Raw genomic sequence first — 23,522 nt, 5'->3', positions numbered from 1 at the left:
TGAGGTTTACCTAGTTCGAATTAAGCGCTCCGCTAGTTCGAATTAAGTTCGAACTAGCGGTTTGCTCGTGTAGCGCCTATCAAAGTTAATTCGAACTAACGTCTGTTAGTTCAAATTAACTTTGTAGTGTAGACATACCCTAATAGATTAGTAAGACAGGATTTCCCTTTACAGAAACCATGTTGACTTTTGTCCAACAAATTATGTTCTTCTACATGCTTCACAATTTTATTCTTTACTATTGTTTCGACTAATTTTCCCAGTACTGAAGTTAGACTTACCAGTCTGTAATTGCCAGGATCACCTCTAGAGCCCTTTTTAAATATTGATGTCACGTTGGCTACCTTCCAGTCATTAGGTACGGAAGCCGATTTAAAGGATAGGTTACAAACCACAGATAATAGCTCATCAATTTCCCATTTGAGTTCTTTTAGAACCCTTGGATGAATGCCCCCCAGTCCCGGAGATTTGTTAACATTAAGTTTTTCTATTTGTTCCAAAACCTCCTCTAATGACACTTCAGTCCGGGACAGTTCCTCAGATTCATCACCCACGAAGGATGGTGCAGATTCAGGAATCTCCCCAACATCCTCAGCCGTGAAGACTGAAGCAAAGAAAACATTTAGGGTACGTTTAGACTACATGCCTCTGTCGCCAGAGGCATGTAGATTAGGCTACCAGACATAGGAAAATAAAGCGGCGATTTAAATAATCGCCGCTTCATTTAAATTTACACGGCTGCCGCACTGAGCCGACAAACAGCTGATCAGCTGTTTGTCAGCTCAGCACAGTAGTCTGGACACGCGGGTGTCGACATCAAAGGCATTTGTCGACCACCCAGGTATACTTCATCCCAGGAGACATACCTGGGTGGTCGACAAATGCCTTTGATGTCGACACCCGCACGTCCAGACTACCGCGCTGAGCCGACAAACAGCTGATCTAAACAGCCATGTAAATTTAAATGAAACAGCGATTATTTAAATCGCCTCTTCATTTTCCTATGTCTGGTAGCCTAATCTACATGCCTCTGGCAACAGAGGCATGTAATCTAGACGTACCCTTAGTTTCTCCGCAATGGCTTTATCTTCCTTGATTGCTCCTTTTATAGCTCGATCATCTAGGGGACCCACAGGTTTTTTAGCAGGCTTCCTGCTTCTAATGTACTTAAAAAACATTTTGTTATTTCTTTTTGAGTTTTTGGCCAGCTGTTCCTCACAATTTTTTTTTTTTTTTTGCTTTTCTTGTTACATTTTTACACTTGATTTGATAGTGTTTATGTTCCTTTCTATTTATCTCACTAGGATTGGACTTCCGCTTCTTAAAATATATCTTTTTATACCTCACTGCTTCTTTTATATGATGGTTAAGCCATGGTGACACTTTTTTAGGTCTCTTGCTATGTTTTATAATTTGGGGTATACATTTAAGTTGGGCCTCTATCATGGTGTCTTTAAAAAGTTTCCATGCAGCTTTCAGGGATTTGGCTCTAGTCACTGTGCCTTTTAATTTCTGTTTAACTAACATCCTCATTTTTGTGTAATTCCCCTTTTTGAAATTAAATGCCAGGGTGCTGGACTGCTGAGGTGTTCTTCCCACGACAGGAATGTTAAATGTTATTGTATTATGGTCACTATTCCCAAGCGGTCTTGTAACGGTTATATCCTGGACCTGATCCTGCACTCCACTCAGGACTAAATCGAGAATTGCCTCTCCCCTTGTGTGTTCCTGCACCAGCTGCTCCAAGAAGCAGTCATTTAAGCCATTGAGAAATTTTATCTCTGCTTCTCTTCCTAAGGTGACATGTATCCAGTCAATATGGGGCTAATTAAAATCTCCCATTATTATAGAGTTCTCTATTTTGGTAGCCTCTCTAATCTCCCTTAGCATTTCAAAGTCATTATCGCTGTCCTGGTCAGGTGGTCAGTAATATATCCCTACTGCTAATTTCTTATAATTGGAGCATGGAATTACTATCCATAGTGATTCTATAGAACACGTTGATTCACTTAATATTTTTATTTCATTTGATTCTACATTATCTTTCACATACAGTGCCACTCTGCCACCCACCTGGCCTGCTCTATCCTTTCTATATATTTTATATTTTGGTATGATTGTGTCCCAGAGATTTTCCTCATTCCACCAGGTTTCAGTGATGCCTATTATGTCAATCTCCTCATTTAATACGAGGTACTCTAGTTCACTCATCTTATTAATCAGACTCCTAGCATTTGTGTACAAGCACTTTAAAAATTTGCCATTGCTTATTTGTCTGCCCTTCCCTGAAGCATTGGATTCCCTTGTATGCGGTTGTCTGCCTGCTCTGGCCCATGGTTTGCCCTCTCCCCTCCTCTCTTTCTGACTACAGCTTAGAGAATCTCTATCAATGGATTCTCCTCTAAGAGAAGTCTCCCTCCGATTTACGTGCATCTTTGCACCAATCGGCTGTCCCCCATCTCTTAGTTTAAAAACTGCTCTACGGTATTTTTAATGTTTAGTGACAGCAGTCTGGTTCCACCCTGGTTTAGGTGGAGCCCATCCTTCCTGTATAGGCTCCCCCTCTCCCAAAAGTGTCTGCAGTTCCTAATAAATCTAAACCCCTCTTCCCTACACCATCGTCTCATCCACGCATTGAGACTCTGAAGCTCCGCCTGCCTACCTGGCCCTGTGAGTGGAACTGGAAGCATTTCTGAGAATGTCACCATAGAGGTCCTGGATTTCAGTCTCTTTCCTAGCAGCCTAAATTTGGCCTCCAGGACATCTCTCCTACCCTTTCCTATGTCATTGGTACCGACATGTACCACGAACACTGGCTCCTCCCCAGTGGTCACATAAGTCTATCTAGATGCCTCGAGAGATCCGCAATCTTCGCACCAGTCAGGCAAGTGACCATACAGTTCTCCTGGTCATCATAAACCCAACTATCTATGTTTCTAATGATCGAATCACCCACTACTAACACCTGCCTCTTCCTAACTGGCATTCCCTCCCCCTCAGAGGTATCCTCAGTGCGAGAGGATCCCGCAACATCCTCTGGGAGGAGGGTCCCAACTACGGGATGGTTTCCCTCTGCTCCCATTGAATGCTCTGTTCCTTTGAGACTTTCATCCTCCTTAAGAGCACTGGGGCTCTCAGACAGGAGGTGGGACAGTACTACAGTGTCTCGGAAAGTCTCATCAACATATCCCTCTACCTCCGTTAGCTCCTCCAGTTCAGCCACCCTGGGCTTCAAAGCCCAAACTCAGTCTCTGAGGGTCAGGAGCTCCTTGCTCCACACATAAGCCACCCACCCACAGGGCAGGTAATCATACATGTTACACTCGACGCAATAAACAGGATAGCCCCCACTGGGCAATAATTTTTGAGGCTCTCATGGGCTAGATCCAGTGGCTTGGCAAGCCAGATCCAGTCCACAGATCATATTTTGCCCAGCCCTGCTATAGGGGTTGTGGAATCTCCATCACTGGAGGTTTTTAAGAACATTAGACAAACACTTGTCAGAATATATTTGGTTCTGCTTGTGCAAGGGGCTGAATGAGATGACCCATCAAGATGTCTCACATTCCTACATTTCTATCATTCTAACTCTCCCAGTTTAGCTCGATATTGGAGTATGGGCGTGATTTTTATGAACCTCTCATTTAGCAGGTTAGTTATTCTGAATCTGAATTCTGGGTTGTCAACCGATTTGGATTAATCAGCTTTAACTCTGTTATACTGAAGCAGACCCCAGTGACTCAAATTCCCAGTTCTAAAATGCAGGCTTAACCATTGTACCCAGATTTAGTGCCCTAACAGTTTGTTCTACTTTCCTATTTGCACACATAATTTCCCAGGACATGGTTTATATTCCAGTCAGTGAGGAAAACAAAGAAATAATCTAAACAAATTCCCAGATAACAAAAATGTCAGTAACAGCTATTGTTAGCATAGTAGTCATATAGGTCAGAAGGTAGAAACTGTCACTTCTATCATAGCTGACAAAGCCACCACAAATGGCCCCATTGTTTTGTGCACTAATTGTTCTAGTGTCAGTTTTTCTCATATCTGACCTTAGCGTTCTTCTTTTGGAAAGGGCTTCTGTTTTGCTCGGCCTGCATCTGCCTCTGTATTCAGTGGGGACAATCCTCCCCTTTGTTTTTGCCAGTTCTTGGCCTCAATCAGGCAGAGAGTTTTTAAGTTAACTGGCCATCTGGCAACTTAGCTCTTCCTCAAACTTATCTGTACAGATACTCATTAAGCAGATGCATGCTCAGCTATTGGCAAGTTATTGACAAATAGAAATAAGGAGGTCATCTTAGTGTGGCACTACATTCCCTTATGAGAAAGTGCAAAGAACAACACTACATGATCTGCAAGTAGATGTTAGGCAACCTGGAGAACCAGTCAAAGGAATCAGACACATTTCTAGAAGGGTTATTTCACCACAGAGTTAAACACCTCTGAAACAGAAACAAAAGGCAGAGACAGATGAGTGTCTCCTATTCATTTATACTTTTATATTCACCTACATAATGCACTTGTTCTGGAAAGAGAACAGACACTCATTTAAATTAGGCATTTCTAATTACACTCTATTTCTAAGTTAATCACTTTCCCACATGTCAGCAATCTACAAAAAGCAATGTTCCTATGTGTGTGGTTATTTATTGAAGATAACTAGGGAAAAGTGTCTTATCACTGCCTGGTAGATATAGTTTTCCCTTTGGAATGGTTCAGGGAGAATGGAAGATTTAAAATTAAATAATAGAAGATCTGTTTGCAGAGAGAGACAGTTTAACAGCGTACACCCAAAACGTTCACCCAATGGTAAAGATAAGACATCCATTGGCAGGCAAAAGTATGAATTTAAGCACAAGTCTTCACTTTTTGTGTAACTGAGTATGGAGTGCTCAGGCAATGCTTTGTCTAACGCGTCACTCTCCTTTTTTCTTTCACCTCAGTTTAACTCTTTGTTGAGCCACAGAACAGAGATCTGTCTTTTTAGAACTGTTTTCAAAGAAAATAAAAGCATTATATAGTAAAACCTCAGGCCTCATGAAAGGATGTCCCTGGTTCCCAGCCAATTTTAAACAACACAGACCATCTGCATTTTTTGTTTTATTAAGATTTGATGTATATAAAACACATAGTAAATGTGAATCCAAAAATGCCTAACAATATTTTCCCTTTGAATAACTTTTAAACAAAAGCTATTAGACAGGAAATCTACTGAGGTTCTTCATGAAGACTTGTTTCTTTTACAAACATTCCAATATACGTTTTCAACATAATATTTTCTACACGTAGGCACACAGGAAAAACAGTCCTTCTTATCTTCTCAGATTATTTTTCATTCCTTGTAGCATGACCTTAGTATGTAGTGTATTGTTACTTGGACTCTTCAGACCTTGAGGTATGGCAGCATCTCAGCCTTATTAAACCCTTCAGATTCCTGCCAGCAAACAAACAATTGAGATGATTGGTCCTCTAAGTTGCTGGCAAAATAGAAGTCAGCAACATGGTACAGGGATTAGGACCATTTTATAATCCCTAGATTGCTTGAGGCTTTCAATCTGTAGGGGGCCATCTTAAACCCAGATCATGTCTACACTAGGAAAGTATGTCAAAATAACTAAATTCAACTTAATAACTCCCAATTTAACAAATTCGAACAAGCGTGTCCATCCTATGAGGAAACCTCGAAATTAGACCAAGGCAGGCTCCACTAATATGGATGCGCTCCCTCAGCACTGAGGAGTAATTAGTTCAAATTACTCTAGGGAGTAATTATTTAGAAATGGTGGCACTGAAGCAATAACTATTTTGGAATTAGCATTGCTCCTAATGAAAAGCAGGATACAGATTTTGAATTTTGAGGCCTGTTATTTCAAAATAACAGGCTTGGTAGTGTGGATGCTCTGCTTATAATTTGATCAGGGGGAGGGGTTATTTTGAAATAAAGTCCTAGTATAAACCAGGGCCCAAATAAGTTAGCCAAGAATCCACAAACCTTCACTTCATTAAGTGATGCTCCATTCTCTTTCTTTAACTGAGACAGAATATAAATTTGGGGCTGGTAACTCAATGTAAGTTCTATTTGCTCTATACCTTCTAGGGGTAACAAGTGGCCTCCTGTACAGCTCTCCCTCTAAATCCATTAAACAGTGCAGTGGACCAAGTATTATCTTTATGCCAGGTTTCCCTAGTAAATAAAGCTAGCATAACACTGACTTGTACCCAAAGCGGTGCAGGGATTGTGACACCGCCCTCTCCGCTGATACTCTTCTTGGTCTTGTATCAATCAGCCACTGAGTTGATAGGGCTGATCTTTAACTCCTATATTTATGATCTTTCCTTACCTTGTGTGGTGATTGGCTGAGCTCTCAGAGGGTGATGAGGGTGTGCCTTCAATGAAAATTTCCTACATAACCTGAGAAAGATCTATAACACTGACTCCCTGATCCAGATGCTTCTGAGTTTTTCTGTCTAAGTTTCCCTGCCCTGCTCTCTGCACATGTATCAAGAGACAGACTATCCAACTAAGATCCAAGACTTCTCCCAGTGTTCAACTTCTCCTCCCCTAGAAAAACAGTCAGCTGAATGTGGGTTATATTTGCTCCGGCAAATTCTGACTCCAGTAGGGATTTACCTGTTTGAAGACTGATTAAAACCAAGATTTACCTAATGGTCTGCTTCATAAAAATGTTTCAAGTTTCATTCCTTTGGCAGGATTGGTGGAAATAAGATATGACCAGTCTGCTTATATGTAGGCCCTTGTAAAGATCCTAGAGACTACTCACAAGACAGAAATTGGTAGACTGGACTGAGGATTATACAGTAATGAGCACGTAATTTTGTTTCTTTTTGTGAAAGTTAAACCAATCACTCCTCTTTTTATTTTGGTGCTTTATTGAAGATCTCAAACATTACATCCAGACTCATAAGTCCTTAATTTCCACACTTGACTTTATGACAGAACCCATTAGTGGACTCCAAGGAGCATGTTGTGGTGGTCTGGGATAGCCTGGTTTGTTTGGTTGGTTGTTTGAGATTTTTAGCCATTGGACTATAATTCAAATACTTCCCTGTTTGTTTCAGGTAGTGAAAAAAAAATCTTCCAGCAACCAATGAATGTCAGTTACATGTATTCAAGACACGGAAAAGTTATTGATGCTTTCTTGTTGCAGACTACATAGCTGTCTAACATTGTATCCTAAACCTGTTTGACACTGCTTAGTAGCTTGTGCCCAGAGCTAGTATTTTAAAATTTCTTAGTTAAATAAGAACATTTGGTGATACTTCACTGCTAAACATTAAAAGGGCGCACAGAATTATGCATAAACAACTCCTTTAGAGATGCTAGAGCAAACATGATGCTCCACAAAATGTAGCTTAAAATATAATTTAGTCTGAGACCATCTAATTGATGACAATATGATCAATCAAGGTGATCTTTCTCATGTTTATGACTAAGGCTCTGTAGGGACAATTGAACATTAAACTTTGAAGTTATATGATTTGTGTGTGTGTAGACAACATATTGGCTCAGAAATTACTCTTACTGAGCCCTGGGCAAGAGAGTTTGGTGGAGAGAGCTGAGGATAAAGTGCACTAATTCTCAGTTTGGAAGAAGAAAACATTTCTGTGATAATTTGATTTTTTTAATGACTAGTTTAAGGTGCACATTGTCTTGGAATGTTATGTCCTGAGATGATAGTGGATGGGGACAGTCAAAGATAAATAAGTTTGTTGCATCTTTGTGGAAGTGGAAGTGATACCATGTAATAAATATGGGTTTCATTACACTGTCCCCTCAGGAGAGTGCTCATATGATGTACCCTAGTGAATGGTCCAAGTAAAATAACTCCACACTACTTTATATAGTCCTCTTCATGCACATACCAATCTCCATGGTGTCTGACAGGCTCTTAGACAGCTGGCATACATATGTGGCAACAGGATTGACAAACAAATACACAGAGAATGGGTGTGGGACACAAAAACAGAAGATGTCTTGATGGATACATTGTGGCTCACCAAGGGCTACTTATGGAGGGCATCTTTGGATCATCTAATACCAAATATAGACAGTTCCAGCTATCTTTACCAATATTTGGATGGTGCAGTAAAGACTCAGAAAACAGGAATCCCATGTCAGACATTAGAGAGTGATGGACTCTGAGCCTGAAAACCTTGCATCACATTATTAATAGGACAATTTCATGATGATCTAGCAGTCTCCTCTAATCTCCTTGTACTATATCTCTTTGACATGTGTTTCTTTCTTTACTGTGTTTTCTTTTTCATTTACATGGCCTTTTTTTCCTCTCTCTCTCTCTCCTTATACCATGCTATCCTTCCAATAATTAAAACTGGTAGAAAATGCTGCAAAATTGTTCTGAAATGTCCAGATGCTTTGAAAATAAAACTTCTTGCCCCAGTAACTGGCCAAAATCCTGAAGAAAAGATTTGCAAGCATTTTGAAAGTTGACGGGATGTGACAGGCAGGCACTCACCAACCCTCCCCCTCCAAATCTCCACATTTGTAAGATTCTGAGCAACTACACTGTTCCGAGACTAGATTTGATATTGCTGCTGCCATATTCATCCATGATAAGTAGTGGTTTGCAACAACTGTACACCTTACACACAGTTTAATATAGTCCTGGCATATTTTTTCTGGGTTGGACCCTTAGCTGCCTGCTTCTCCTTATTCAAATGCTCTGTTTGCCAACTGATATTTTTTCTAGTGTATTTTGGGGTCCCATTTATCTTTCATCACACACCAGAATTTGAATGTCCTTAGCTTAATCTGGTTCAGGGACATTTCCAACAACATATATAAAGGGGCCGTGTGATGAATCCAAACACTGGTTATTCCACAAATGATTATATACTTTCCTTTACTCATCCAAATGATAATTTATTAGATTCATTTACAGTTCCTAGAAAATACATTTCATAAATAGTTTCTCATAATAGCTACTGCAGACTGAATATGATTTTATTTCCATTAATTTTTAATATATTTTGCACTTTAGGTTTTTTTTGTATAGAGCCATTACTCTTTTATAATCAGTATCTTTCAGGCTCCATTAAGGAGTTATACAGCTTCATAGACCCATGCCTAATGATTCTCACATGTTATATTAATTTCTACTGTCTATTTGATTTGTGCTTCTGTGTTAGAGTCTCTCTGTATATGTCAATTAAAAAGCTCAGTAAAAGTGACTAAAATTAGGTATGTCCTGACTGAGTTTCTTTGACATAGTTCAGTCGAAAAGGATCATACATAAAGGAAAAGAATATGGAAGAGTCATGAACAGAATCCTACTGCGGCACCTTAACCAATGATTTCATTGGATTTTGGGCAAGTTCCTTAAGGCTAAGTCACACACCAATTGTCAGTGTAGTCGTATAGGGAATAAGGTGGAATAAGATACCTATGTCCTCCAGCCCTCTTCTACCTGGGCTGATGCATAGTAGGGAAGGGAATAGTCCCTCTCTACCCTCCTGCGAATAAGGAGGGAGGGAGGGAGCCCTGGTTCTTCATCTGCTCTCTATAATTGTGTGAGAGAGATGCACTGGTATAGAAATAAACTGTACCATGCAAGGGGTTGTCCAAATTACTTCTGCTGTGTAAGGGTATGTCTACACTACAAAGTTAGTTCCACGAGGATTAAGCCTAGTTCGAACTTACTAGTTCGAATTAAGGGCTGTGTAGACCTTTAATTCGAACTAGTGGGAGGCTAGCCCTCCCCAGGTTTCCCTGGTGGCCACTCTGGCCAGCACCAGGGAAACTCGTCTGCCCCCCTCCCGGCCCCGGACCCCTTAAAGGGGCACGGGCTGGCTACGGTGCCTGTGCCAGGTGCAAGCCTGCCAGCACCCAGCCAGCAGACCCTGCACCTGGCACGGATCGAGCCACCCACCCGATGCCCCCCAGCCCTCCCCCTCTTCCCGGGACCAGGCTGGCGGCTCCCGGGAGCTTGCCCGGGACCGCAAGAGGTGGGCACCCGCCTGGGCACCCGCCTCGTCCACGATCTCCGCACTAGGCACAGGAAAGTGGCCGGCTTGGGCAGGATAGCTGCCAGCCTGGCCACTCAGGAGCAGGTGTGCATGAAAATCAAGGGGGTCCACTGAGACCCCCAACCCTGAGCCCTGAGCTTACAATAGCCATCCTGGGTCAGACCAATGGTCCATCTAGCCCAGTAGCCTGTCTGCCGACTGCGGCCAACCCTAGGGACCCTGGAGGGGATGGACCGAAGACAGTGACCAAGCCATTTGTCTCATGCCATCCCTCTCCAGCCTTCCACAAACCTTGTGCAGGGACACCACTCCTACCCCCTGGCTAATAGCACTCCATGGACCCAACCTCCATGACTTGATCTCACTTCCCTTTAAACTCTGTTCTAGTTCTAGCCTTCACAGCCTCCTGCAGCAAGGAGTTCCACAGGTTGACTCTTTGCTTTGTGAAGAACAACTTTCTGTTACTAGTTTGAAGCCTGCTACCCATTCCTTTCCTTTGGTGTCCTCTACTCCTTCTTTATGGGAACTTATGAAGAACTTTTCTGTATGCCCCCTCTCCACCCAACTCCTGCTTTTAGAGACCTCTATCCTGTGCCCCCTCTGTTTCCTCTTGTCTAAGCTGAAAAGTCCCAGTCTCTTTAGCCTCTCTTCATATGGGACCTGTTCCCAACCCCTGATCATTTTAGTTGCCCTCCCCTCTCCCAGCCTCTCTCTTCCCCTCTCCCACCTCCTTTTCCCAGTCTCCCTCAGTTTTGTTCAATAAAGACAGATTCCATTTTTGAACACAATTGTCCTTTATTTTGTACATCAGGAAGTGGGGCTAGGGAAGGGTAAGTGGAAGGAGGTGAGGGAGGAATGGGGCACAAGCCCCCGATGGGGAGGACTGGGCTGGCTCTGCGGGCTTTTGGGGTGGAAGCTCTCCTGCAGCCCCCCGATTGCCCCCTCTCCTCAGATGGCAGCCTGTGGCAAGTGCAGCCGGTCTGATGGCCGAGTGCTGTGATGTGCCCAGTGTGGGTACTCCGGGCACTCCAAGCCAGGACTGCTTTGGAAGCGGGGCACCCCTGAGAACTGTCTGTCCGGGGTGGGGGTCGGGACCCTTTAAGCGCAGCCCTCGGCTAGCCTGAGACAGCAGCTCCACACTCTAAGTCCTCCTCTGATGCCCTGCCGGCACTGCTTCCGGCCAGCCTTAAGCCAGGTTCAGGGTCCACTTAATGTGGACATGCTAGTTCAAATTAGCAAAATGCTAATTCGAACTAATTTTTTAGTCTAGATCCGTTAGTTCGAATTAGCTTAGTTCGAATTAACTAATTCGAACTAAGTTAGTTCGAATTAACGTTGTAGTGTAGACGTACCCTAAGCAAGTGAAACTCGGCATCACAATCCCTTCTTAGGGCCCCTCTTTATTTCATCACTATAGTCCTTGCACAAGAGGCAGCATAGAGGCTCAATCGTGGTCCATGCCTCTTGGCCAGCAGCTAAACTACCTTATGTCCTCCAGTAGACTCTGTTTGATGATGAGAAGGAGGAAGAGGAACAAGCAAGGGCAAGATTCAGGCAAGATTCACTAGCTTTGGTACTGAGAGTAATTCAAGGAGACTCTGTAAGTGTATTCCTCTATAACTTCCTAATGAGGTTTCCAATCACAAGAAAAGTGAAGTGTATTGTTGTCTCATTAGAATAAACAATTCACTTTTATTAAACTTTTGCCATTTTGGAAACAAAATTTATATTCATTAGCAGAAGAGCAGTGTTTCCCGGATTGTTGTTGGCTTGCTACAGGATGATAAGTAGGGAGTGCAGAATCTCTGTTCACAACCAATATCAAAGGGATCATAGTCAATATTTTGGCTCCTAAATACCATTATGCCTTTCTCGCTTTTCCATACCATATCCATTCCAGTCGCATCAGAGAATCTACACAGACACTCATTATATTTTGAGTTAATGATATTTGAATTTAAGTGAAATGTCATACCACACCCCTGAGCTACATAGTTATACCAACCTAACCCCTAGAGCAGTGGCTCCCAATCTTTTCAAGCATACGGATGCCATTTCATTCTATTAAAATTTTACGCACCCCCCCCCCCAAATAATATAGCCATACCTGCAGCCGGCACATCCATCAACATGCACTGCTTCCCAACCTGTGTCCCTCCGCCTGCTTGAGAAGCAGCATGGGCTCAGGGACTTGCTGTCTGCAGGCACAGAGAGGCTCTGAGAGGCTCCATGCTGGCAGCCAGCATGTCCTTCAACCTGCATTGCTTCCTGCAGCTCGGGAAGCAATGCGTGCTGAAGGACATGCTAGTTGTGAGAGGCTCAGTACATTTATTTTAATTTCTATTTGAAACTCTCCACAGACCCCCTACAGTACTGTTGCAGACCACCAGGGGTCCAAGGACCACAGGTTGGGAACTATTTCCCTAGAGTTATCAGCACTATATCAATAGGAGAGATTCTTCCATCAACACAGCTACTGCCTCTCAGGGAAGAAGAGCACCATGGACAAGGAAAGCTTTCTTTTTGGCTTAGATAGTGTCTTCACTAAGTGCTATAAGAGTGCCACTGTGCCACTGAAGCATTGTATGTAAACCCAGATCAGTAATTCCTAGAGTCCCTACTGCCATAGCATGATACCACACCATTCCTACTAGTCCCAGTACCTTTAAAATACAATATTATCATAATTCATCTACAGGCTAATTCTCAAAACAAAAAGTTAAAACCCTTCTCTATTTCTAAGCTTAGATTTTCTCACCCTACCTTCCCATCCACTCAACTGTCCTGAGCAGGTGTGAGAAAGGAACACTTATGAGTCACCAAACCAGTCTCTCTGGTAGATTATAAGCAGACTGACAGATCTCTCATCAGGAAAGCCCTTCTGCATTCAAAGGCTACGTCTAGACTACATGGCTATATCAATGGAGCCATGTAAAATAGTTTATTCTGCATTGTCAAAGAAGTGAAACGAGGTTTACTGGAGTGGTAGACAAAGGCTTCCCTTGTCGACCGCGCCGCGTCTAGACTGCCGTGCTGTGCCTGATCAGCTGATCATCGGCACAGAGCTGCAGCCATTTTTATTTTAATGAAGCGGGGATTATTTAAATCTCCACTTCTTTGACTATGCTGAATAAACTATTTTACATGGCTCCATCAAGTAGTCTAGACATAGCCAAAGTGGAGGACATGACCTTGAGTGTCTCTACTGATCAAAAATGATACACAGGGCTAGAAAGACATGTGTCCTCTTATTGCCCCTTTCTGCAGCCTGTACACACACCATTCCTTGATTCATGCACGGGATAAAAAGATGCATTATTCCTGTTCTTAAGAGATTGTATGTCTAGAGACTGACAGAGGAAAGGAATGTAGTATTCACCAATTTGTCCAAGTTATACATTTGACAAGCCAAGTTTCCATAAACTATCCAAAAAAGGAAAAAAGGAAGAGGGGTGGGGAAGGCTTAGCATATTATCTTCTTTATCACCATTTTTATGTTTAGCTTTATACAGTCAAAAAGCTAGGAAACCCAAGAGAAAAAATCAAATTCCAAACATAATAACTGCAGCAGGTGGCAGAGCTGGAGGAGGAAGTGGTTAGGTTGAGGAGCACCCACATCCATGAGAAAAAGTGGCCCATCCTCTATCTATACCTGTGAGGGGGTTCGCACTCACCACCGTATCCCCCTGCCGTCTGTCTTCCGGAATTGGCTCCCTCGGCGGGTAGGGTGCCTTCTCTGGGGTGGTGCCTCCCCTCTTTACTCCCGGCTGCGGCGTCCTCTTCGCCACACTGCCCTCCGGCAGTGCCCAAGTCTGTCTCTGAGCCCCCCTTCCGGGGGTTGATGTTCCTCCAGCGGGCCTTCTTTCAAGCCCTGCAGTCCGAGTATTTGCTGGCCAGAGCTCCCCTAGCCCTGCCTGGCCTCCCCAGCCCTGTCCTAGCTCCAGGGAGCCGCCTCCTCCTCCCTCAGCAGCCAGGTTCTCACTGCTTCCTCTCACAGCAGCAGCCCATCCTCTATTATAGCGCCCAGCTGGGCCCTAATGGGCTAGTACAGCCTCAGCTGGGCTAAATTCCCCAGCCCTGGTTCAGGCCGGGGTCTGCCCTTAAAGGGTCAGTGCAGGGCGAGCGCCCTGTCACAATACCCTACAATTATCAAACTGACACTTGTTAGTTATTGGTTGTATTCAATGTCCTCTCATCTTAGTCTTTATTATTGAGCTATAAAAGGATTTTTTTGTATTAATTTTTAAAGCATATTCACATAATGGAATTCATAAAAGAAACAATGTAAAAGCATTTGTGACTATTTTAGAGATATTTTTAATTTAAATCCTAGTTTGACACCACTCTCAAAATAGCAAATTGACTGACTCAGCCTAGATAAGACAGAAGTAATATATGTGGAAAAGCAGAAGTGTCTAAAACATGAGTAAATGTGTTAGCCGTGTGCTGCATTGCATATAGATATAGATAATCATTTTTCTCCAAATGAGATTGATGGGGAAGCCTGCCTGGGAAAACAAGTTACTGCCCCACTCAGGAAGGTGACAAAAATCATATCCTTATAATTATATTAAAGAAGGGTACTATGTTCAAAATGGAGAGAAAGAGGGAAAGGACCCCAGCACTTATAGACCAGGTAAGCCTAACTTAATTCTGGAAAATTATTGGAACATGTTATCACATAGACAGTTTGTAAGCATCTAGAGGATAATAGAGTTACAAAAATAGCTTCTATGGATTTGTCAAGAACAAATCATCCTAAGTCAACTTAATTTTCTTATTTTACAGAGATAGCTGAGTAGTTGAGGAGCGGGTGGGAAGCTGTATATCTTGATGTAAGTAAGTCTTTTGACATAGTCACATTCTCATAAACTAAGGAATTAAATTTCCAAAATATGCATGCAAAACTGGTTGAAAAAGTGTTCTCAAAGAGCATCATTAATGGTTCATGATCAAACTGGGACAGGCAATGTATCTAATGGGACTCTGGGGTCAAAGTGGGGTCTCCTTGTCGCAGGTCCAATACTATTCAATATTGTCATGATGACTTGATAATGGAATGGAAAATATGGTTATAAGGTTTGTGGAGGACTTTCCCACTAAGACTCCACATCCAGACCTCCCTCTCTAGCTGACCCAGAACCTCTTTTACTTGGGTCCCCTGAAGAGTCCCCTTCACACTGCACCCAGAACCCTCCAATCAGTTGCTGTGCACCCACTTGGCACCTGCACCAAGTGCCTCATACAGCACCCTCTCACCCCATCTGGATTCCCCACTAAGTCTTTCCATATTTGGATCCTTCTGGGTTGAGTCTCACCACCAGCAGAGGTAGGGGCTTCAGGGTAATCTCCCACCTCAATGCAGCCTGTGGTCTGTGCTTCTCACTGCCATGCTAGAGTCACATTGATTTATTAACAAATAACATTTGCAGAATTTTACAGAATTTAAAATATTCTGTGCATAATTTTTAATATTTTGGCACAACATTTTTGGCATAAAATTGCCTCACAAGTACACCAAGCTGAAAAAGTTGCACTCTGGAAAGTAGGATTAGAATTCAAAATGATCTTGACAAATTGTAGAATTAGTCTGAAATCAGCAAGAAGAAATTCAGTGGAGAGAAAGAAAAAACTAAATCTCACAGATACAAAATGGGGAATAACTAAGAAAAGGGTCTGATGGCAAAGTGAGTAGGAATCAATAACCTGAGGGCATGTTTACCTAATAGAGTTATTTCAAAATAACAAGATCAGTGTCTACACAGCAAGCCCATTATTTCAGAATAAGGGTATATCTACACTACCACCCTAGTTCGAACTAGGGTGGTTACTGTAGTCATACGAACTTGCAAATGAAGCCCGGGATTTGAATTTCCCAGGCTTCATTTGCATGTTGCCGGGCGCTGCCATTTTTAAATGTCCGCTAGTGTGGACTTTGTGCCCGCTGATACACGCAGCACGAACTAGGTAGTTCGGACTAGGCTTCCTATTCCGAACTACCTGTATGCCTCATGGAATGAGGTGTACAGATAGTTCGGAATAGGAAGCCTAGTCCGAACTACCTTGTTCGTGCCACGTGTAGCCACGGGCACGGAGTCTGCACTAGCGGACATTTAAAAATGGCGGCGCCCGGCAACATGCAAATGAAGCCCGGGAAATTCAAATCCCGGGCTTCATTTGCAAGTTCGTATGACTACATTAACCACCCTAGTTCGAACTAGGGTGGTAGTGTAGACATACCCTAACAGTCTTGCTAAAGCAAAATAATAACCCCTCATTCTATGAGGAAGAACACCTATTTTGAAATTGCTATTTTGAAAAAGTATGAGTGTTGACACTCAGCTGAGCTTATTTCAAAATAATTGGCCTCCAGGGCTTCTCACAGCTGCCATGGTGGCACTCTGTCCACACCCCTCAAAACTCTATCACTTCCCTTCTCCTGCAGCCTTTCAATCTGCAGACGGAATTGAAAAGGCTAGTGGCACCACACCGGTCCAGCACTCTTTCTTGCTGTCATGGTAGACCCCAGTGCTCCCTCTGAGCCTCCCATAGCTGCATGAGAGCCTACAGCCACCTCTGAAGCACCTTCATGGACTGGTGCAGAGATCCTGGATCTCATTGTGAACTGGGGGAGGAGACCAACATTCAGGATTTCTGCACCAAGAGGAGGAATGATGAGATCTATTGCTGGATGGCCACCATCCTGGCCCAGAAGGGGCACAGCTCGACCCTGGACCAGGTCAGTATGAAAATTAAGGAGCCTCAGCAGCCTACACAAAGGCCAGGGAGAAAAGTTCATGCTCTGGAGTGGCACCCAAGACCTGCTGATATTACCAGCAGCTGGATGCCATCCTGGAAGGGGGACAGGTCACCTCTCCCCTCGGCATGGACTCTGTCCTGGCAACACCCATCATCAGTCTCCAAAAGGGCGGGGCTATGAAGGTGAAGGAGGAGGAGGAGGACAGGACAATAATGAGGAGGAGGACGAGGAAGCCAACCTGAACACCATGCCCACCAGCCAGAAGGTGGTCATCTCCCTTGAGCCGGTACTCCTCTCAAGGAATGTCTCCCAGGACAGACAAGGCAAGGCAAGTCACTTCAGATGGGTTCCATCACTTTCCCTAGACACACGCAGCAGAGAGGCAATAAGATGCAACAGGCTGCATTCTCCTCTCTTAGCTGTCTTGGCCTGGGGATCGCACAACAGCTTGTGCACTGAATCCCATGAGGCTGCCACACAGGAACCCTCACTTCTTCTCACAAGGTTCCTGAACAGGCCTTAGTCCTGACTCAATGGTGGGCTTCCCACCACAAGCCACCACCAAGAAGTCTGGGGTCAGGGAAACACACAGGAGTGCCACACATAGCACATGGTCATGGCCACACTCTCAGGCAACAGCTACTTCCAGCAAGTGCAGCGCAGTGGAGCACAACAAATCCCTGCATGGGAACCTGCTGGGGGGGAGAAGAGATGGAGAACCCCAGTAGCACACTTCCCGGACAGTGGCATCTGCCACTCACATACGCCACCCCCAACACCTTCCCCTCCCCTCCTCCAGCAGGCAGGAATAGCAGTTCGCTCTCTGAAGGACACCAGCACTGTTGGACTCAACATGTGTAGGATATGGAAGGAAGCTGAGCCACCCTGTCTCCCACTCCCGCCCGCAGGCTCCTGGCCTGGATGGTTCCTTCTCATGGTTGCTTGCCTCCCAGGATGCGGTGGTAGCAAAATTTCCCTGGGACATCCATGCCCCTGCAGGAAAGTGCCTGCTGTCTCGGCAACAGGTGGCCTTGCTCAAAGCACATCACCATCGTCTGAACCGAGATCTTAGGTGTCATCTCACCACAGATTAGGACTAAGTTTCATGCAGACTATCTCCTGAGGTGACTGCCCTTCTCACTTTTCTTCACAACTGGATCAGCTGTGAGTGCGGTGTGTCCACCACCACCCATGCCATCAGCACAATCCCATGAGACCCGCAGGTGGAAGCAACCCCAGGACAACCTGGCAAGGGAACACCTTGAGTGCCTGCATGCCCTCCAATGGAGTTTTGAGTGGGCGGACCAGGGGCAGCTTGCTGACATGGAGGAGTGCTGTGCTGACTGGGAGCTGTGCTGCACTATCTAGGAGCTGCTGTCCCAGCAGTATGAGATGCTACACACTGCATTCCACAGCACTGTGGAGCACCTGCTTGCCACCATTGAGTGCTCCAGTGGCCACCCTCCAGCCAGCACCCACTCCTCCTCAAGTCCCTCCAGCCCCCTCCACCACTCCAGCCTCCACTCCCCCAACTTCTCCTCCTAGCCCCCCCCCCCCCTCCGGGGTCACCAAAGGCTTGGTGTGACATCTCAGACATCCAAAGCATTCCCAGGTACCTCAGGCAGGCACCAGTCCCAGCCCCAGCCCTGAGCCCCACTGCTCCCTTCCTCTCCTCTCCTCTCCCTGATCCCTCCACCTGGGTTCTTTCACCAGTTCCCTCCCCACTTAAATATGCCCCAAATAAAAATCACTGAGTTTATTGTTCTGAATCAAAAAAAGTCTGGTTTATTTTATCTGCAGAGGAGGGGGGAGTCGGTAAGGAAGGGAATGGGAAGGAGAGTGGGGGAGGAAAGGCCCTGAGAGGCAATGAAGAGGCCCTTTGTGGGGAGGCCCAAGGGAGAGTTTCACAGATGGTCTTGGCCAAAACTCTCCATCAAGGCCTCCCAGATGTGCATGGCCCCATGATGAGTTTGTCAGATGGCAGCAGTGTGTGGCTGCTCAAAACTCCCAGTGGGCTGCTCTGCCTCTGCCCCCCACCCTGGCAGGAAAGTCTCCCTTTTGTTCTTGCACAGGTTGTGGAAAACACAGCAGGCTGCCACTACCTGGGTGATGTACTAGTCACAGAGGTCCAGGGAGGACACCAGAACCTCCCTTTTAGGTGGCTGGAGGTACCATGCACAACAATGCAGCATCTGCTGAGCCTGATGTTGTACCAGTCTTTGGCAGTGTCCAGGTGTTCCGTGTAGGGCTTCATTAGCCAGGGGAGCAAGGGATAGGCTGCATTGCCCATGATGCAGATGGGCATGTCCACATCCCTGACCCTGATGGTGTGGTCAGGGAAAAAAACTGCCAGCATGCATCCTCTGGAACAGGCTGGAGTTCTGGATATGTAGGTGTTGTTCGCCTTCTCCGATCACGCAACGTTAATGTCCATGAAGAGGTTCCAGTGGTCCACAAAGGCCTGCAGGACCATTGAAAATACCCCTTCCTATTTATATAGTCAGAGTTCCAGTGGTTGAGGGCCAAGATGGGGATGTGGATGCTGTCAACGTCCCCCCTGCAATTGGCGAAGCCCATGGCAGCAAAGCTGGTGATGATGGGGTCAATGTCTCCTAGGATGATGACCCTTCACAGTAGGATGGTGTTGATAGCCTTCACCACCTGTAAAAGTAGGAACACAGATTCACAAGGTTACAGAAGCCCTTGGGAAGTCTCTGAGCCCAACCCACTTCCCATAGCAAGAACAACCCCAATTACCTCATCCCTGGCAGCACTTTGTGAAGCTGGGACTTCAAAACTTCTAGGGATGGAGATTCTACCTGCCCTTGCTCCCCGCCCAGGGAAGCCATTGGAGTAGTTCACCACCCTTCTGGGACAATAGCAAGAAAGTCGTACCTACATGAAGATAGACTTGATGTTCAGTCTCCCCACACCAAACTGGTTCCTGATGGAGCAGTAGCTGTCTAGTGTGGCAAGCTTCCAGAGGGTGAAGGTGACTCGCTTCTGGAGGGATGGCGGGTTGCATGCAGGTGTCGTGTCACTGGAGGGCAGGGGCAAGCCACTCACACAGCTTCTGGAATGTGTCCTTCCACATGCAGAAGTTCTGGAGCCACTGCTGATTGTCCACCACTCCAAGATGACGATGTCCCACCAGTAGGAACTAGTGTCCCAGCACCAGAAGTGGTGGTGCACAGTGTGCTGGAGAGGATGGAGAGGTCTGTGGGGTAGGAGGAACACCCAGGCTGGTCTGAACTGGCCATCCTGGTCCTGCAGTGCTTTGAGAGCAGCCTGAAGTAACCATGCCAGGAGGTGCAGCAGGAGGTCTAAAAGCCTGACACTGCTGTGCAGTGGGACCAGCTCCATGATGGAAGTGCTGTGGTATCCGCAAGGACAACCAGAGTACATGGTGTGGTGTTTGCTGTTCCTCAGGAGTAGGCTATGGAGAAGGGTCTGAGACATAGCTGTAGAGGGGACCCCCTTTAAGCACAAGTCTCAGATAACCTCAGGAAGTAACTGAAAATTACAGGAAGTAACTGATATCCTGATACCCTGTTCAGTGTGCTTCCGGGAGGGCTTAAATGCAATTCAGGCTCCAATTAGTGTGGACATGCTATTTCGATGAGGATTTATAGTATGAATGTGTTATTTCAAAATAGTCTTTCGGGAGTTAGTTTCAAAATAAATGATTTCAAAATAACGTTGTAGTGTAGACATAGCCTGATAGAGTTACAAAAAAAGCTACTATTCTGGGAATATATTAAGAGGAGAGTCACATGTGAGACATGGGAGGTAATTTTCCCACTCTTCCTGGAACTGATGAGGCCTTAGCTGCAGTACTCTTTCTGGACAATTTGGAGAGAAAGAAGGTCAAGAGGAAAGCAACATAACTGAGCAAAGGTTTAGAAATTCTGATCGATGAGTAAAGATTAAAAATGAGTATTCATATTCTTATGAAAAGACTCAGAAGGGGACCTGATAAAAGTCTTCAAATAAGTTCTGTGCGGTTATAAAGAGGATAGTGATCAGTTGCATGCCCTGTCCACTGAAGCTAGGAAAAGTACTAGTGAGCTTTGTCTGCAGCGAGGGAGATTTAGGTTAGACATTAGTTAGGAAAATCTTTCTAACTATAATGATAGTTAAACACTAGAATAACCTTCCAAGGATGTTTGTGCAGTCCCCATGATTAGATGTTTTTAAGAATAGGTTAGACAAACACCTATCACAGGTGGTCTAGGGTTACTTGGTCCTGCCTCAGGACAGGGGATTGGACTTGTTAACCTCCAAAGTCCATTCCTGCCCTACATTTCTATGATTCTGCATGCCCTTTATTGCTGTTAATTTAAATCAATTGTTCCAAATGAAGAGTTCACACAAATGAGCTCCTTCAGGGCTCCAGACTGTAGAGTAGCTCTGATTACACTTAGAAAACCAAGGGCTAAATATATCCCTTTCTAATCAGTTAGATTACAAAGATTTTTTTCTTTTCCTCCACCATGTACAGAATTCAGATACCATTGTGAGAAGTAGTTAAGGATAGATGAGAGCATACAGGCACATATTAGAAGAGGGCTCTGAAGGAGTAGCAGAAAAGCATGACCTTCATTGAGCAGGCCAGCAACAAGAGCCATGCAAATCAGGGTTTTTTTGGATCACTGGCCAAATTCAAAAAAAATATATATAGCTAAAAGAAATTCATTTGGGGTGGACCAGAAATGAATTTGTTTTGCTTACAAAATAAAAATGAAACTAGTTCCCTTTAATCTGAAGTGAGACTTCCACTGTTATTTCCAGAAATTTTAACCGCTACTTTATTAAAAGAAAGGAAATTTTGAAACATCATTCATAGAAATTCAGGAGATGGAGTGATGCCCATTTTGTGTCCTATAGCTGCTCTACGGTTAGAGCACTCATCTGGGATACCACATATTGAAATCCGTAATCCGATACAGATACAAAAGAAAAAAGATAAATCTGGATTTCAGAGAAGAATACAGATAATAGACCTTTTAGGAACTTTCATGGCTCTCAGCAACAGTCTAATTAACAGTGCCATAGTAAAGGTATTGCAAGATTAAACAACTATTTTTTTACATTCTTCTGCTAACTAGAAGTCTAGAGTTTTTCTTTCAGACATAATATTCCAGTGTGCACTGTTCCTCTCTACCCCTATTTAGAGATAAATTAACTTATTTACAACAAATGTTATCACATAAGACTCTAATATGGTCAGCTCACAATGTTCTAGTTCACTTGATTTCCTATTTAACACCTCTGTTTTCCATCAGCAGAGAGGTTAGAGCATTAAGATGCCTTGGTCTTTTTATTAGTTTTCAGTTATGTTTGTTTTGAAATTTTAGTTGATTTATGTTAAAGAAAATTGCATTGCAATTTGATGTTTACATACCCTTAATACTGGGTTGGAGAACACTTAAAGCTGAACTAATAATTAGAAAGCCAGGGGATGACACCACATCAGATGTGATGGCAAATGACTGAGATTCCATCAATTGATTGAAATCCATCTACTAGATTGGATCATAAGCTTCCTACGGGGTAAGACATGTACTAATGGAGGACACAACAATGGCCAATAAGCACCGTGCACGTGCACAGACATTCACACATCAGCTCAGGCACTTTGCTATTCCTCAGTACTATCTCCTGTGCTGTGTCCTTCACCTCACACTGAATTGGTTGATGTTGAATTGAACTCGATATATCATCAATCCTTTCCCATGGCTGCCAAATCTGACCAACATAGCCTCCCCCTACGTTTTTCACAAGGAGTCTACAGTTAGACAGGTGGAAAAGCTGTATGGTAATCCAGATCTCTCAATGACATGGACATTTCCAGTCACTCCAGAGCACATATTACACTGAGGCATCCAATTGTGCTCTCAACTGCCTAATCAGAATCTGTCAACAGCAACCATATAGTGCAAACAGTAGTAAGCAAACAATGTTTCCAATCATTTCCTTGTTACTTATCCAGCCATTTGATTGATAAGATTTGATCTGCCATGTCAACTTTGGAGTCAACTAATAGGTCCCGAACTGACCAACGAATGTATGCAGCCAACCTAACATGGGGTCTGCCCAACAATCTGTGTTACCACTTTGGCCTCCATCAGTCAATGAGTGTTGCGAACAAATGTCAACTAACTACATTACATGACATCTTTATGCCCTTTATTGTACTGATAAAGCTACAGTAGATGCAAACACAAGACAAAAATAAAGAAAAGATAAAAATGAAATTGGTTGAAATTACTGAAATAAAATGTTTCAGGTGACCAGATACAAGTTCTCTTTTGAGGTTGAAAATTTGAGGTTGATGTTTTGTCTTGTCATGAAATGGGAAAAAGCTGAGAAATCTTTCTCCTAGCACTCCACATATCAAACAGCTTCTGTTTCTGGTTCATAAGTGGGTCTCCTAGGTGCTATGGTAATATGTATAATAATAAATAATAAACAGAAACCATCAACACGTTGACAAAAATATTTATAAAAAAAAAATTATAGGCCCCTGACACATTTACCATCCAAGTCACTGAATAAAGAGTGATTGAAGACAATTGGTTTTGAATTAAGTCTACAATAACATAATACATATGTTTACTATATAAACCGATATATTTATTATAATATTCATAAATACTACACAACTGCAATTAATATTCAATGTACATTGAATTTTTGATAGTAAAATATGCAGTTTCAAGTACAGGCAGTCCCCGGGTTACGTACAAGA

At 43.9% G+C, this 23,522-nt stretch overlaps 1 long non-coding RNA gene across 1 annotated transcript in view; it reads right to left on the bottom strand.

Moving 5' to 3' along the window:
• LOC142827025 (uncharacterized) overlaps window positions 1-14,141 on the bottom strand; it is a 28,852-nt gene extending 14,711 nt beyond the window's left edge. The window contains exon 1 of the long non-coding RNA XR_012901367.1: window positions 13,686-14,141. This is a non-coding gene — a long non-coding RNA (uncharacterized LOC142827025). The remainder of the gene's footprint in view (window positions 1-13,685) is intronic.
• Window positions 14,142-23,522: the final 9,381 nt, after the last annotated feature.

This window comes from Pelodiscus sinensis, chromosome 1 (genome assembly GCF_049634645.1).
Source record: "Pelodiscus sinensis isolate JC-2024 chromosome 1, ASM4963464v1, whole genome shotgun sequence".
Taxonomy (NCBI): Eukaryota; Metazoa; Chordata; order Testudines; family Trionychidae; genus Pelodiscus; species Pelodiscus sinensis.
This window is presented reverse-complemented; position numbering and strand designations above follow the sequence as displayed.